Source organism: Corvus hawaiiensis, chromosome 4, assembly GCF_020740725.1.
Source record: "Corvus hawaiiensis isolate bCorHaw1 chromosome 4, bCorHaw1.pri.cur, whole genome shotgun sequence".
Taxonomy (NCBI): Eukaryota; Metazoa; Chordata; class Aves; order Passeriformes; family Corvidae; genus Corvus; species Corvus hawaiiensis.
The window spans coordinates 42,910,294-42,924,975 of NC_063216.1; the positions used below are offsets into that span (position 1 = coordinate 42,910,294).

General features: G+C 37.6%; 1 long non-coding RNA gene across 1 annotated transcript in view; it reads right to left on the reverse strand.

The window, feature by feature from the left end:
• The window catches only part of LOC125324298, a 43,578-nt gene extending 34,971 nt beyond the window's left edge, over positions 1 to 8,607 (reverse strand). Inside the window, exon 1 of the long non-coding RNA XR_007202915.1 lies at positions 8,510 to 8,607. This is a non-coding gene — a long non-coding RNA (uncharacterized LOC125324298). The remainder of the gene's footprint in view (positions 1 to 8,509) is intronic.
• Between the last annotated feature and the right edge of the window lie 6,075 nt (positions 8,608 to 14,682).

Here is a 14,682-nt window from a genome sequence, read left to right on the forward strand (position 1 = left end):
AGTAATTCTCTCTTGTCCTCAATTAAATCTCAATTAAATTCCTTCTCTCATGGAACAGCCTCCCTCATTCCTAGAGGTTTCCTGAAGTTCTCCAAATGTTTCAGAGTTGCCTCTGTCTGAGAAGACCAATGCCTGTTAAGTAATTAGAACATTTTTGCAAGGCTGGGATGATATTTTCACAGCGCCTTTCTCTTGTCCTGGGAGTCCTAAGTAATGCTGTGTCCCTCACATCTGCTGTGTGCTCTGAGCAGTGGGAACTTCCTTAGCACAGAGAGATTATAATATCTGGGAAAATGGATGATCACTGTAAAGGATACATTGAATTTTTGCTATTCTTTACCCTATTTAATATCCAAAACAACAGCATGGGCCTGGAAGACCTGGGGCAAACATTCCTGTTAAGAGTATCTGTGACTTTACATGTTCATGTTTGAGGTGAGATGGTAGCTGCAGGCAGAGTACTTTTACTTCTATGCAAACCCCTTGTCAACCATGTAAACATATGGGTCCAAAGTAATTTATAGCCCAATGAAGGTAATAAATAGCTTGGGCTAGATCCTCAGCTGCTACAAAAGCTAGTGGAGCTAGTCTAATTGCACCTTGTGAGCTCTATGCTGCTGAGTAGTATTTTTTTTTCAAGTTTGTACACCAGAATCTATGTTACTGAAGTATTATGGAGTTGAACAAAGAGGGGAAGGAATGCAATTTGCATTAAATAACAGGAGACAGATCTTGCAGAAAAGTAACTCAGAAACCAACCACAGGTTTCTTGCATAAATGTGAACACCACAGTGTCTAGAGGTCTAAACACTATTATATTCAGACATCACATTTCCCGGTCAGAATATGTCAGATCAAATCTCCTACCAGCTCCCAAAATCCAACAAAATATGAACCTGCACATCTATTTCTGTTCCCTATAACACAAAGATGTAGATAATTCACTTTTGTCTTTTTTATTTATATGTGTCAAAATATTTAATCTTTCTGGTGGTAATAGATCACATAATATATTCCTAAGTCTTTACAACATGTTTTGAAGGTAGCTAGTCAGTAAAAATACTTGACAATTACCAATCATTAGCTTCTCAAAGGCTCCTTTACCTTTAAATCACTCTAATGATGCTCTCATAAAATATGGCTTGTTTACTATTACTTTTATGTGTGCTGTAGCTTGCACACCATTTCAATTACCTTCTATCTTTGCCATCTGTTAACAGGGAGAAGAACTTGTCTCCTTTGTACTGTATGGAAAATTATTACCAGTGAGACTGTCTCCTAACTGAAGGAGAATTTTTACATCATAACTTGATTGCTATTTTCATAAAACAAATCTATTTAACAATATATACACCAAGAATTTATATATGATACTATTAAAAAGTTGCTTTGATTTCAGGAATTAGTTCTTCCAGCTGGACAATAACATATTATTTCAAAAATCATAATAAAGATCCACCAAACAGAATATTTTTATCACCCAGATATGATGCACAGGGTCACAGCAACCTGAGGAAACAAAAAGTTGTTTGGCAAAACAGCTCCCTCATGCCTTTTTAAATGTGATCATTTTAAAAAAGGTAATTAGCAATAACGGTCAAATCCCACTAGATTTGAAACCTCATTTAGTTTAGATTAGCAGATGAAACTTCAGATATTTATCTGAATTTAGACAAACTATTCAATTGTAATGAGTAACAATAACAAACTCTTCCAGTCTGCGGTTCAGCTGCTTGGGCAGAGTCTCCCTGAGAGCAGTGGGGATCTTCTGAAGATCAAAGGTCTGACCACTGCATTTTATTGCAGGAACTGTTTCCTCATGAATTATGCAGGTATCACTCTTAACTAGAAGGTTTTTGCATCATTTTTCTCTTTTTCCTTCTAATCTCAGAACTGGAAGAGAAGCAAAAAGCAGGCATAAGAATGAATAACGGGAGGCAGCAGATGTATCCAAAACTTGCATACATCCAAGAAGAACCAAGATGTTTCAACTTGAATTCAAAGTGAGAAGAATTTCTTGACTCATCACCAGAAGAAAAAAAACACAACAGGTTTCAAAAGCCTATGCGAAAAAATGTCACTGAAAGGGTATTTCATATATGCCACTATAACATAAGGGGACAGGTATCTGCATGTAAAAGCACAACAAACTACTGACTGGAAAATAGTAAAAATACCTTTGCCAGCTCTCAATCATATTTTATTACCATAAAAGGAAAAACAATTTCCATATTTATGCATGATAAGAACAGTGACAAATATAAATACCTGTTAGTGTAGAGATTCAAAATTAATCAAATTTTGATGCCTACAGGGAGAAAAAGAATCTATAATGTAGTGCAAACAATGTCAAAGAAATAGGAACAGTCATGGATCAAATTTATGATAAAAAAATTGCCCCTGGGAAATTCAGATCTTTTTCATGATGGTTTTACATCTTTATACAATGTAAAGACACACTTTTCATTTGGTTATCTGTGGCAGCAGCATAAATATCTTCTCATCTCTGGTCAATATTTGGTACAAAGACTAAAAAAAGTAGCAAAGCAAACACCTGCAAGAAGACTCATTTTAAATATTAAGTCTAATATAAAATTACTTTATCTTGTCTTTCAACTATTCAGAAACATTAAATTTACAACAGTCATTTCATATGGAAATTACTTCTCTCCCTTGAAGAGACTAACTGTAGTCACATATTTCATGGTCCATGATTGTATGAACTTGCCCTATTTCAGCAAAGAACCCAAAATCTGTACAACACTAATTCAATGACAAGGCCTAACTATGAAGCTCAGAATGTCCTTGCCTTTTCTTCATGCCTCCCTACAGAGAGGCTGGTAAGACTTGTACTGCCTTGCTAATTGAGCATTAGATTAAGTGGACTGGTATATCTGTTGTCTGGATTTTAGCAAATAAGTGGAAGAAATAATTGCCATCATAAGTACAGCCACAAATCCGCTTTACATTTTAATTTAATGTGTTTGTATGGGATCTTAATCCTTAAAATGGTTACACCCCACTGTAGCTAGCTATAAATGTGAGGCATAAATTTTCCTTCTAATAGCATGTCATCAGCATTTGCATTTTCAGCCTGGAAAAAATCGTTTTGGAAAGGTTGATGCATTTTGAAATATTAGAGCCAGTATTTTTCAAGCTGATCAAATACTGTATTTTGTAGGAAGAAAACTGCAATGGCATTCCTTTTTATAAAAGTTGTTAGACAAGAAGGCCAACGAAATTTTAAAGAATTGCTGCAATGAAAGCTGGTAATGTATTTAGTAAATAAAACTACCCGCTTGTAAACAGTTCTAGGAACCAATAAAATCTAATGTTTCTGTTTAGTTTTTGCCTATCAAACCTATTAGAATATACATAAACAAATATTTGAACTTGAACATATTTCTTCAGAGTATTATTACCCTATATAACTTAATACTTTCACTGGTGGAATGAGATGATGGTTAAATCTAGTTATTAATAAATGTATTCATTTTTTGAGAAATTTCCTTTATTTTGGAAACAATCTGTTGGTCCATGTGTCAGGACCTGGAGAACACTGAGAGGGCTGCATGACACCAAGGAGCCTGTCAGGGAAGCCCCACTTGCAAGCCAAGGAGGGCAGGCTCAGCCTGGGACCCCAGCCCTGTGTTCAGCCCAAGCCCTGTTGAGCCCATAGGGGCTCCCCAGATGGACCCCAGTCCTGCTAGGTGGAGCAATCCCTCTCCTACTGCTTCCTGACATCACATTGCACAGCTTCCCATCATAACTACTGTGGGATGCAAAAACCACATAGATCTTTTTGCACTACAAAAAGCTAAGCTCTGTCAAAGTACCACCTGGCAAGAATTTATGTTCTTCCGTTGAATAAATCTCACCTTTTAACACCAAGCTAGTATATTTATTTCTACAGGAGTTAATTCATCATACAGTGGTCCCCAGCTGCTCTGACAACTGCTCTAAGAAACACAGATGAAATTGAATAACACTGGTTTGCAATATAGAATTTGTAGATACAGAACTAGAAAAAGAATGAGAAGTGCAAGTTCACTTTATGTAATAAATGAAAGGTGTAATAGCAAAGTGTAAGAACGGTACATAGAGGAGATGTGTGAATTCCTGCCAAGCAAACACAGGTTGCTTAAACTGAGTAGGCAAAGCTTTAATATCCACTGGCTTCCTAAGAACCTTCCCAATACAGATTCGCCCTCTTTATGATTGGACAAACCAATGTCTGGAAAGCCTTGTAGTATCCAGAGCTCTGTCTCTTGAGAAACTCCCACAGTTTTAGATAGTGTGGAACTGAAATTGGAATGTAAGAGTCCAAAAGAAAAATGCCAGTCTGAACTCAAACAAATCTAACATTACATAGTTCCACTGTATCACAGCGAAATGCTACTGTAAAATTGCAAACAATGACTCACAAGTATAAAGATGCTCATACTTGAATTTAACTGAGATCCTGCCCAAGTTCTCACAAAAAGTGAAATCCAAAGGATATCAAAGAGAATCACCTAATGTTAACAATATTAAGCACCTCTCTCATGAATAGAGATGCTATCACTATTTTACTTTTTCTTTGCAGGTGACTGCTCTTCCTTGACATGAACTTGCAGCTGCCATTTTAGTATTGGCCCACATTTCTAGCTCCCACAATCCTGTATAGAAATTGTGTTCAAAAAATATGACCTAGATAGCTCTTAGCCACTGAGGGAAATGGAGTGTTTTATTGTAGCTGCTGCTTTTATCTATTTAAATGTGATTATGGAAGTGGCAGAATTTGCAGACTGTGTTTCCCATGCTTCATGCAGGAACAAGTTAGGTGTGAATACAAACAGGAACATAAGAGAAATGAAGGGGGAGGGGAAAATCCATGTTTGTACAGACAGATTAATGTGCATGTGCATGAACATGCTTTTGTATACAAAATATACATATACACAAATATTGCTCTAAGTGGGAAAATTCACAATACAGTGGAGGCCTACTAATTTATCCTGAAACTTTATAATTATGTAAGCTGTCTATATTTACATACAGCGAAATCAGAGGTCAGAAAAATGATTGAAGACAGAGGCTTAACTTGCCAGTTCTCAGGTCCTAAAGATCTTGTACAGGGAAATCTCTTTTGTTGGATAAATACTTAAAGCAGATTGAACCATTGCTCTGCATGCAATCAAACAAGGCACTTGTAAACTTAATTATGAGTGACAACCCAAGTCAGAACTCCAGTGGGGAGGGCTGTGAGCCCTTGGCACAAGAGCCCTCTGCACTCCCTTGGATGAGAGAGGTCTGAGGGCAAAAAGACTCTCCCCAGAGATAAGCAACCTTCCTCAGGTCATGGTGACAAAGTGAACCATCCCCAGCATGCCTTGTTTCTATATGGTAATAGCCTGTTGGCTAATTGGTTTCTACCCCACCCACTGCCTTTCCCATAAAAAGCCCCTGTTTCTGCCCCTGGCTAGGGAGTTTTGTCCCTGGCCGTCCCTTCACAGGGGCTGCTGGACAATAAAAGCTGCCTCTGGGGAATTGCCAAATGAGGCTCCAGTCTCTCTGTACCTGAGTCCGCCTTGGGTGATTTCACAGAGAGCTGAATCACGAGTTGGAATCACTTGTAGCTGAGAAAACGCTACACCTGCTGGAATCACCTGCTGCCCAGGGAGGCCTGCCATCACCCCTGGAAAAGTTGTTCCTTGCAGGATGCTCTCTCTAGGAAGGTCGTGGCATACTGGTGCTGACCAGCATCAGACCTCCTGCGATACTTCAGTGTTGGCTCACTTCACTCCTTCATCTGTGTACCCTCAGGAATTACAATTCTAATCCCTCTGTCACTAAGGAAATTACATGATTAAACTAACTTTCACAGGGAAACCAATTACTCCTCAATTTTTTTAGTTTATTTTTACATCCCAGAGCCTTTTTCAGAACTTCATATTGAAATGACACAATTACAATGTTATTTAATATCACTTCAATTTTTAATTTTGTTAGGAAATCTGTTTCTACTTTTCTAATTTTGCCCCTCCAAAATATCCCCAAAATAAACCTTTTGGACAAAGACGTGGCTTTGAGTGGATACGTCACACCCCCTATCACCCACAAGCCTCTGTAAAGGCTGAGAGATATAATGGACTGCTAAAGACTATGTTGAGAGCATTAGGCAATGGGGCATGGAAGCAACAGGATGCAAATTTAGCAGAAGCCACTTGATTATATAACACCAGAGGAACTGCAAACCATCCTGCTTGCCCCCAAACAAGGCCCCTACATACCTGGGAGGAGATAAGGTCCCTGTACGATACATAGGGAAGTGGCTGGGAAAGACAGTGTAGATTTCTCCTCCCACAGGAAAAGGCAAACGTATTCAGGGGATTGTCTTTGCTCAAAAAGCTGGGTGTTCCAGGTGGGTAATGCAGAAGGATGAGGAGACCTGGTGTGCATCTCAAGGAGATTTAACTTTGGGGGAAAAAAATCCATTGTAGGTTGCAGGAAGTAAAGTAGCAGAAATGGCATGAACCAAGGCAGAGTGAATTTTGTGAGGAGCAAGGAGAGGAGCAATGATGGGCCAGGCTGATGCTGGTGCCCAATAATGGAGTGTGCTGCTTCTCCTGTCCTGATCATCTGTCTTGATGGAATGCAGCCTAAATCACGGCTTTTTTTGACCATCTGGAGGGGTGGAGAAAGTCCATGGAATGTGAAAATAATATCTGTGAACTGACAGGGAATGGTAGACAATGATATATATACATCTGTATGTTGGGTATAAGGCTGGTTTAAGCAACTAGTGTAAGCTGTAAGAAAAAGAGGAGGAAGTGGGGACTTTCATTAATTATTTTTGCCTTCCAGAGCAACTGCTATGCATGCTGAAAACCTGCATCCTGGGAAGTGGCTGGACATCACTTGTTGATGAAAAGTAGAAAATAATTCAATTTTTTTTTCTTTGCCTGTGCATGCACAGCCTTCCATTTTTGCTTTAGTAAACTGTGTTATCTCAGCCTATGATTTTTCCATCTTGTTTTCTCTCCCCATCCAACTGAGAAGTGCAAGTGATAGAGCAGCTTGGTGGGCACCTGACACCCAGCCAAGGTGAACCCACTGTGGTCCTGGATATTTTTGCTTCATGGTTTATTTAAATATCTCTGATAGGGGTGTTGTTATACACATTAACAAATTGTCTGTATTCAGATAAAAATTATTTCTGTTTCACGATGTAATATTCCCCTCTGTACTCTACCACTCATGATTATCCTTTCAGTCACACTGTCTTGCATGTGTGTGCACACGTTCACCTGTGTGTGTTTAGGTATATATAGGTATATAATAAAACTTAATTTCTTGCCTGGTCAAATTTTCTTATGCTGTTCCAATTTATCCTGTCTAATGAGACAACTTCTAGCAGCAGACATGTTGACAGTAAAAGTAATAGCTTTACAAAAGCAGTAACCTGTTGCTATACACTGCTATATTGAAAAATGGATGCTCTGGTTTGGAGCACATCTTTTTATTGAGCGGCTACACTCCATGATGGAAGATACACGTGAGAGAAGAACATTCCTAATCACCAAATGTTCTGATAAAGAGGACCAATTAATCTTTGTCTATTAGAAATAAGGATAGGAATTAACTCCTATAAAGTAGTGTGAAGACAAAGTTAAAATAAAATTTAACAATATTGAAACACTTTGCAATTTTTCTTTCATGCTCTGTGCAAATTATTTTGCACTCATGACAGCCTATGGGCTTAATACAGTTTCTGATGTCTGGTATGTCAGTAATGCTGAAAAATCTGAAAGCTATAAATTATGCAGGCAATGACTATGACTGCCTAGTTGCACTTATATTGCCTGTTGGCCTTGACCACTGGTGCACGAAGAACTTGGGAACGCCAAGAGCTTGTGGATCTGTACCAGGTCCTAAGTGCAGCCTTTGGCTGACCATGCAGGCTGTTAAGACGCTCTTGATTGATTCATTGACATGATGGTCTTAGTGCTTATGTACCAGCCTCACACAGAGTGCTTCTCTCTGGCCTCAATGCCACAAACAAAATTCTTTCACTCACTTACTGTGAGCATACTCACAGTGTTTTGCAAATCATGGATGGTGACTAAACACTGCACATTTCTGAGCCCCAAGTGAATTCAACTAAAGGGAAATTTAAAATATCTTGCTACATTGAGCTTATTGTCATTCACTTTTACCACTATCTTCAAAGAGGAGTCAAAAAAAGAACAAAGAATTCACTTTTTTGCAGTATGTAAGATAGGCTTTTCAGGGATTCTGTAGGTAACAATGTTACTGAAAGATTAAAAAGATAGATCATCAGTCTAAAACGTCCATTTAGATAAGGTGCACTACAATCCACAGGTGAAATTCTTTTCATTGGCATGAAGTCAGTAATCAAGCTGTATGCAAAAGAAGCCTGGAAGCCTCCAGGTGGTTCATTTGATCCTTCCAACCCACTGCCTAAACTGGAGGATACAGAGCTCCCACAGAGCCATGATATTCCTACCTGTAGACTGGAGACAGAGCAGCAGACCCCTGGGCCAAATGGACTTGCATGAACCAGCCCCTCTCAGCATCCCTCGCACATCGTTCCACCTGTGCCTCCTCTGGGAATACACAGACACAGATACAGAAACATAAGAGGGCCTTAGAGGGTTTATCATTCCCCTTCCTGCAAGCAGACATTTTCACCTAAGGAAATTATACTCTATTTTGGGGTAATTTAGGCCTTTTTCTATAAGCTAACAAATTCTTTAGAAGCTGTTAATAATGCAGAAATGATGAGAAAGTAAAACTTTTACATTTTCAGAAAACATTTATTGTCCTATAGATTTACAAACAATACTGGGCACTCTTTTTTAAAGCCTAGATAGCAGAAACAGGGATATTAACATCTACCAATGCCCACTAATCTTTTGCTTTATGAAAAATATTTCCCCCCAGTATTTAGTTGAAAATATTTAAATGATATTTTAAAAGCATTTTTGAAAAAACAAGCTGACCAACTTTTTCCTTTTATTTTTAGAGAGTATCTTTTTTGATACAATAATACAACTTCATTCAAGTTTTGCTTACAAATCACAGCAAAATTCACAGGAGCCTGAAAAGAAAATCCCTGTCATGTGCTAAGCCTTAATGGCATGTCATCCACTCTGGGTCTCAATTTAGTTCAAAAAGGCTTAACAACTGTCAATTTGAAGACATGTTTGGAATAGCAATGACCATCTCATCCTTTTTATTGATTTTAGCTATTTTATTATGTTTTATTCAGCATGCTAAAATTTAGTCTCCCTAGTAATTTTCAGATATACTCACAGAAAAACTTTGAAACAGGAGGATGGATTTGAAATAGATTTTCCCTGGCTAAATAATAACAAACAAAAAAATCTCAACAGCATTTGGTTCTCCTTATTAGTAGCATTGTCAACTATGAATCTTTATAAAATAAAGATTAAAAATACCTGGTGATGGCTTTAGAATGAAGGTTTCCCTTCATCACAAAACTGAAGGAAGGGGCCAGTCAGGTGATTGACCTATTTTCTACATTTGTTTCTCAGTACCTTCGAACTCTCAATATAGAAAAATTCATGACTTGCACTTAAATATCACAAAGAATTTGTTTCTCTTTTTTCTGTTGACTGTGTACTTGCATTACTTGTTTTATTCAAATTTTCCTTGTGCCATCAGAGATCTCAGCTTTTTTCCAGAGTGCAAACTACATGTTTAAGCACCCATCAATGTCTTGTCATTTCCTGAATACCTTGTACAGTAGAAATGTTATTATTCCTTTACCACAATGACTGAACTGTTCTGGGCCATTTGATTTAATATCAGAGGAGATGGTGGGAAGGGATGTCTGTTGGACTGTTAGCTTTGAGAACAAACTAACAAAGTTATAGTGACAGAAAGAAATGTCCCTGAAAATGAGAAACCAAACCACGGGAAAAGCAAAACCAAGTGAACAATAATAAAGATTTCAACAGATTCTCAAATCTGGATTTAAGGTGAAAAAAAAATTATATAAAAATTCGTATCTGCCAGAAGGGGTTAGCCTTTTTTTTATAGCATCCATATGAAATCAACAGTTCAGTACAAGCTGAATGTAGCAGTTATATGTTTTCCATTTAGGATTTATGTCATATTGTGTTCTGTATGTCAGCTTGAGCTTGAGAGCAGCTGCTATGACATAAGTCACCTCCAAATGCTTGCATAAAAAGTAGGAGGGTTGTTTTTTCTTTTTGGGTGGGGAAGCAGGGAGCAGGGAGGAGGTGTGAGTAAGAGAAAGTGGATGGAATTTTTAAAAAATTAAAAGAGGAAAGAAATCAGTTTTTGAAGTTTTGTATCAGTCTCAGTCTTCAGAAGACAAGCATTTGCAAAGTTTTCTGTGCCATCTAGAATTTTTGAAGTTAGAAAACAGCAGCCCTACAACCTTTCGTCCAAAACTGCAAACAGTCAGGGAAGAGTATACACAATTGTTAATGGATCATCTTTTTTTCTGGATACTGTCTATGACATAAGAGTGGATAATATTTGTTTAATACTCCAGAATAGCATCATGGATGGATCCTGTTCCTGCTGTTGCTGTAGCCATTGCTACCTTAATGGCTGACCAGGCAACAGTTTTTATATGTTCACTCAGGCTCTGACTCTTTCCTTTTGGTTTTGCTGATTTTATTGTCCTTGGTTCTGTTTTTCTTGCTGTGGCTGTTAGTTGGAGGGGAATTTGGAACTCATAAATTATTTTGCTGTATATATCCATCCCGCATAGCCCACAAACTTCTTAGCTGATATAAACTTGGTAAAAGTGCTGGCACTTAGTTTGCTGCTATGATTTGTCTCTATGCTAAGTGAGTTAGAAGTTGTTTGATGAAACATATGGTCTCAAAGTTAGTAGAAGCTGATCAGAATTTCCCTTTGCAATGTGCCTTGGGTTTATTTCACCCAGTGCTGCTTGAGAGTCAAACGGTGTGAGCCACCAGTCTCCAGGTGGTCAACAGACAGGGCTACTTCCTCCTATTTATCTTTTCTTGCTGGCTTTGGGGGATGATTTAATTCATAGGTGGATAAGTTACATGAGATGAAGTTCCTGCCTTGTAGGTCCATTCATGAAGACCACTTTTTAGACAACTGCCTCTACAAGGTACTGAACAAACCTGTAAATAGGCAAGGATAAAATGTACCAGTAGCAACAGCTTCCTTCTCTTGGTGTGTACCTGAAGTATTGGTATATAACTTGTATTCTTGCTTGTATTTATCAACTAAATAAAACTTTGGTTTTAAATGTTAAGGAAGAAGTGATGCATTAGGATGAAATGATGACTGTTAATGCACAGTTTTACAAATTGCACTGTTTATTGTGTGCTCCATAAAACTCAATAATGGTTTGTATTTGTTTTGTTCTAACAATAAACATCAAAACAAAACTATAAATACATCTTCACACAATTTGCAACATAACTTTATACTCAACTGTGAGAAAATTAAACAAGTGCTGGTATATATTTCACTACAAATAAAGGCATTTGTGCTGTAGCTAATTTTTTCCTCTAGACTCATCTAGACTTTCATCTAGACTAATTTTTTACTTTCTCCCTATTCTACCTTTTAACAAACAATGAAGAAAAAATATAAGTTAACTTGGACAACTAATGTCAGCTTTTGTGAATGAGTTAGAACTGAGATCCACCTGGTCCGCCAGTGGAGTACTCTTAGTCCTGTGGCAGGATTATAGGGTGCAAATAGGTATTTACTAGAGATTTGAATGGGTTTAAGATAATTTTGACAAATCTATTCTAGCACTACTGTGCATTTATTGACATTTGGAGAAGGGAGTTGTTTCCTTGAAAGTACAATGCCCCATTTTGGAAGGTCATGATGATGCTTCCTACAGGTGCACATTTTCCTTTTTCTCCCTTTTTACAGTCCTAAAACTCTTATTTTCTTATTTAAGCATGGGCATGATTTTAACAATGTTAAATGTTCGAGAAGTTGGTCAGAGATGGATGAATTACAACAAAAACATGCTTCTCATTTGCCTCTCTTGTCTCATTCAACCCTTTTGCTGTTAGTGGGAAGCTGTGGCAATGAATGGTGCCCAAACTGCTGAATGCTGTCCTATGCATGAGCAGCTGATTTGAGACCTGTATGTTTGCCTATGGTCTGGACATGAGTGGCCCTTCAGACCGAACCCCTCTGACAATAGGATGGCTTTTTTTGCAGGAGATGTTCATCACTTCAGGCTTTTTATACAGCTATTATTGGACATCTCCTAAATTGAGTTGTAATGCTTCTCTTCTTGAAGGATGCTATAATAAACAAGAAAATTGCAGTAAATGTTCACAAAAATAAATGGTTCTTCTGGGCAGCAGTGGCAGGGGGCAGAAGAGCTCCTTATGTCAAGTAGAGCTAAGATTGCATACAACAGCTGGCTTCATAAAGTACGTATAAAATATGTGGTAAAAACACAGGAGGACCCACAGGATTCTGCAAATTCCACCATGGGAGTCCAGCACTGTTTAGCAGAAACAGGTTGTTTAGACTTTGTTTCTACTGCAGGGAGAAAAACAATAGAAAAGTCAGACACAGTCTTTGTTTCCTGCATTGGGTCTATTAAGCAGTAAGGGTTTGTTTTTCAGATCCAAGAGTAGTAGCAGAGAGCAAGAATTCTGTTTATATCTGCTTTTCATCCTGTAAAATGTTAGGGCTTTATCAAGAATTGAGTTATATAATATTCTGTATTTACTTTTTGATTAAAAGAATAAATTATAGGCCATCTGAGACCCACTATTAATCTTTCTTATTACTTTGTTCCACAGGAAAAATAAAATAAAATAGCCAGGAATATTTCCAGCAATATAAATGACTCTTTTGAGAATTTTATGTCACAGATAAACTGTGAAATTACCCATTTTTTGCTTTAATCATTCCTCCAGGTTGCTAACAGTGATTAATGCATCACCCTAATTATCCGTGTCCCAACAGTTTCACATCAGTCACAGAAGATCCATGGTTTAAAACAAAAAAATCTGATGGTGAAATAGTCACAATTGAGCTTTATTAATAGAAATTGAGAGGTTTTTTTTCTTTGACATATATGAAGGAAGGAAGAAAAAAAATGTTATCTCGATCTGAAAGCTAGAAGAATGTATTCTAAAACATGAAGGAACAGTCAATTAAGGTGTCAATGTTTTCAAATCTATGGTTTTCTTTTTCAGATATGCTTCTCTCACCAAGGGCATGTAGCTGAAAGTCAAGGCAGACACATAATAAACATAAAGTGTCAAAAAGGATATTTATACAAAATTTAAGACTCTAATGCCAAGAAAAATGACCCACATTGTTTCAAGTGCACAAGACATGCTTAAGCTCCTTGTCTACAAGTGTTTTACTGATGTCCATGACCAGCTGAATCCTTTCCTTTGCTAAGCCAAACACCTCAGCTTTCATCTGTGTCTATCTGAAAAGCTTTAGGATATCTGAGACATTCATACAGGGGTGACAGGTATAATACAGAATTTATGTTCACTATTTTAGAGTAGCAGCTGAAAGCCAGCCTAGAGCATTCCATAGTACCTGATATCCCATCTGCTGCAGAGAAGCAATACCAAATTAATTTGCAGAATACTGCTACCCTAATCATAAAAGGAGACCACTTCTTTCATAAAAGGAGTTATGGTCTTCAGTTGTCTTCTAAAGGGAATTTGAATCTACAGCTTCAAATCTCCTGAAAGCTACCTTTCTATCCAATTACAGGATAGATAAAATGGAAGCACGTGTCATATGTCCTATTGAAGTTTGGTTGATGTATAAGGAATATGAAAGTTGTGATTCTGAAAGATGACTGCTGAGAAAATATCACCATCTTACTGAGTCAAAAACTTGCTTGGTAAGAAGTAAATTGATCTATGAATTATTTATTTCAGGTGAAGTAATAATGAGGCAATTAAACCCAAATCAAGAATAACCATAACCATGTGACTTTTATCTAAGTATAAACTAAAAGTGCACAAGCCATTTAAAATTTTGAACCCCAGCTTCAAATGGGCAAGTAGGCAATAGAAAAAGCTAATAAAATTGTACTACTGCTATGTCTTTTAAAGACAATCCTTTTGTCTTTAGATCAGCTAAGATGATGTTAGAATAAAAATGCACAAGAATCACTAAAACAAGTTTTAGTGAGCTGCTGAGACAACATATTTACTGACAAGACTCACTGTGCTTTATTTTACTATGAAAACCTTCTGATTTATGTCTCTTATTTGTCTCTGTCTGTAGTAGAGTAGAGCTGAAGTTGAAGGAAGACAGGGAAATAGGGTGTGGAGAATTCAAAGAATGTTAGATTCTGCATGGATGGAAATGCAATGTCTTCCATATATACAGAAGTATTACTGTAGCAGAGAACTGCCTCATACAAAAACATGTTTGCCACAGGAAAAAACCAAACAAAGGAAGTAGAAATTCAGAGCTCTTAAGGATATCAGCTGTGGAACCCCATGGACTAGGAATCCAGAACTTTAGGCAAGTACTGATATTTCATGTGGCTAAACCATTGGAGGACATGCAAATGCAAATACTTGGCTATTGTTCTGGGGGTCAGATGTGTGTATGTGTGTGTGACAGAGACAGACAGCATTCTGAAGAGGTTATGGGCTAGTTGGCATGTGCAGATGACATGCAGGA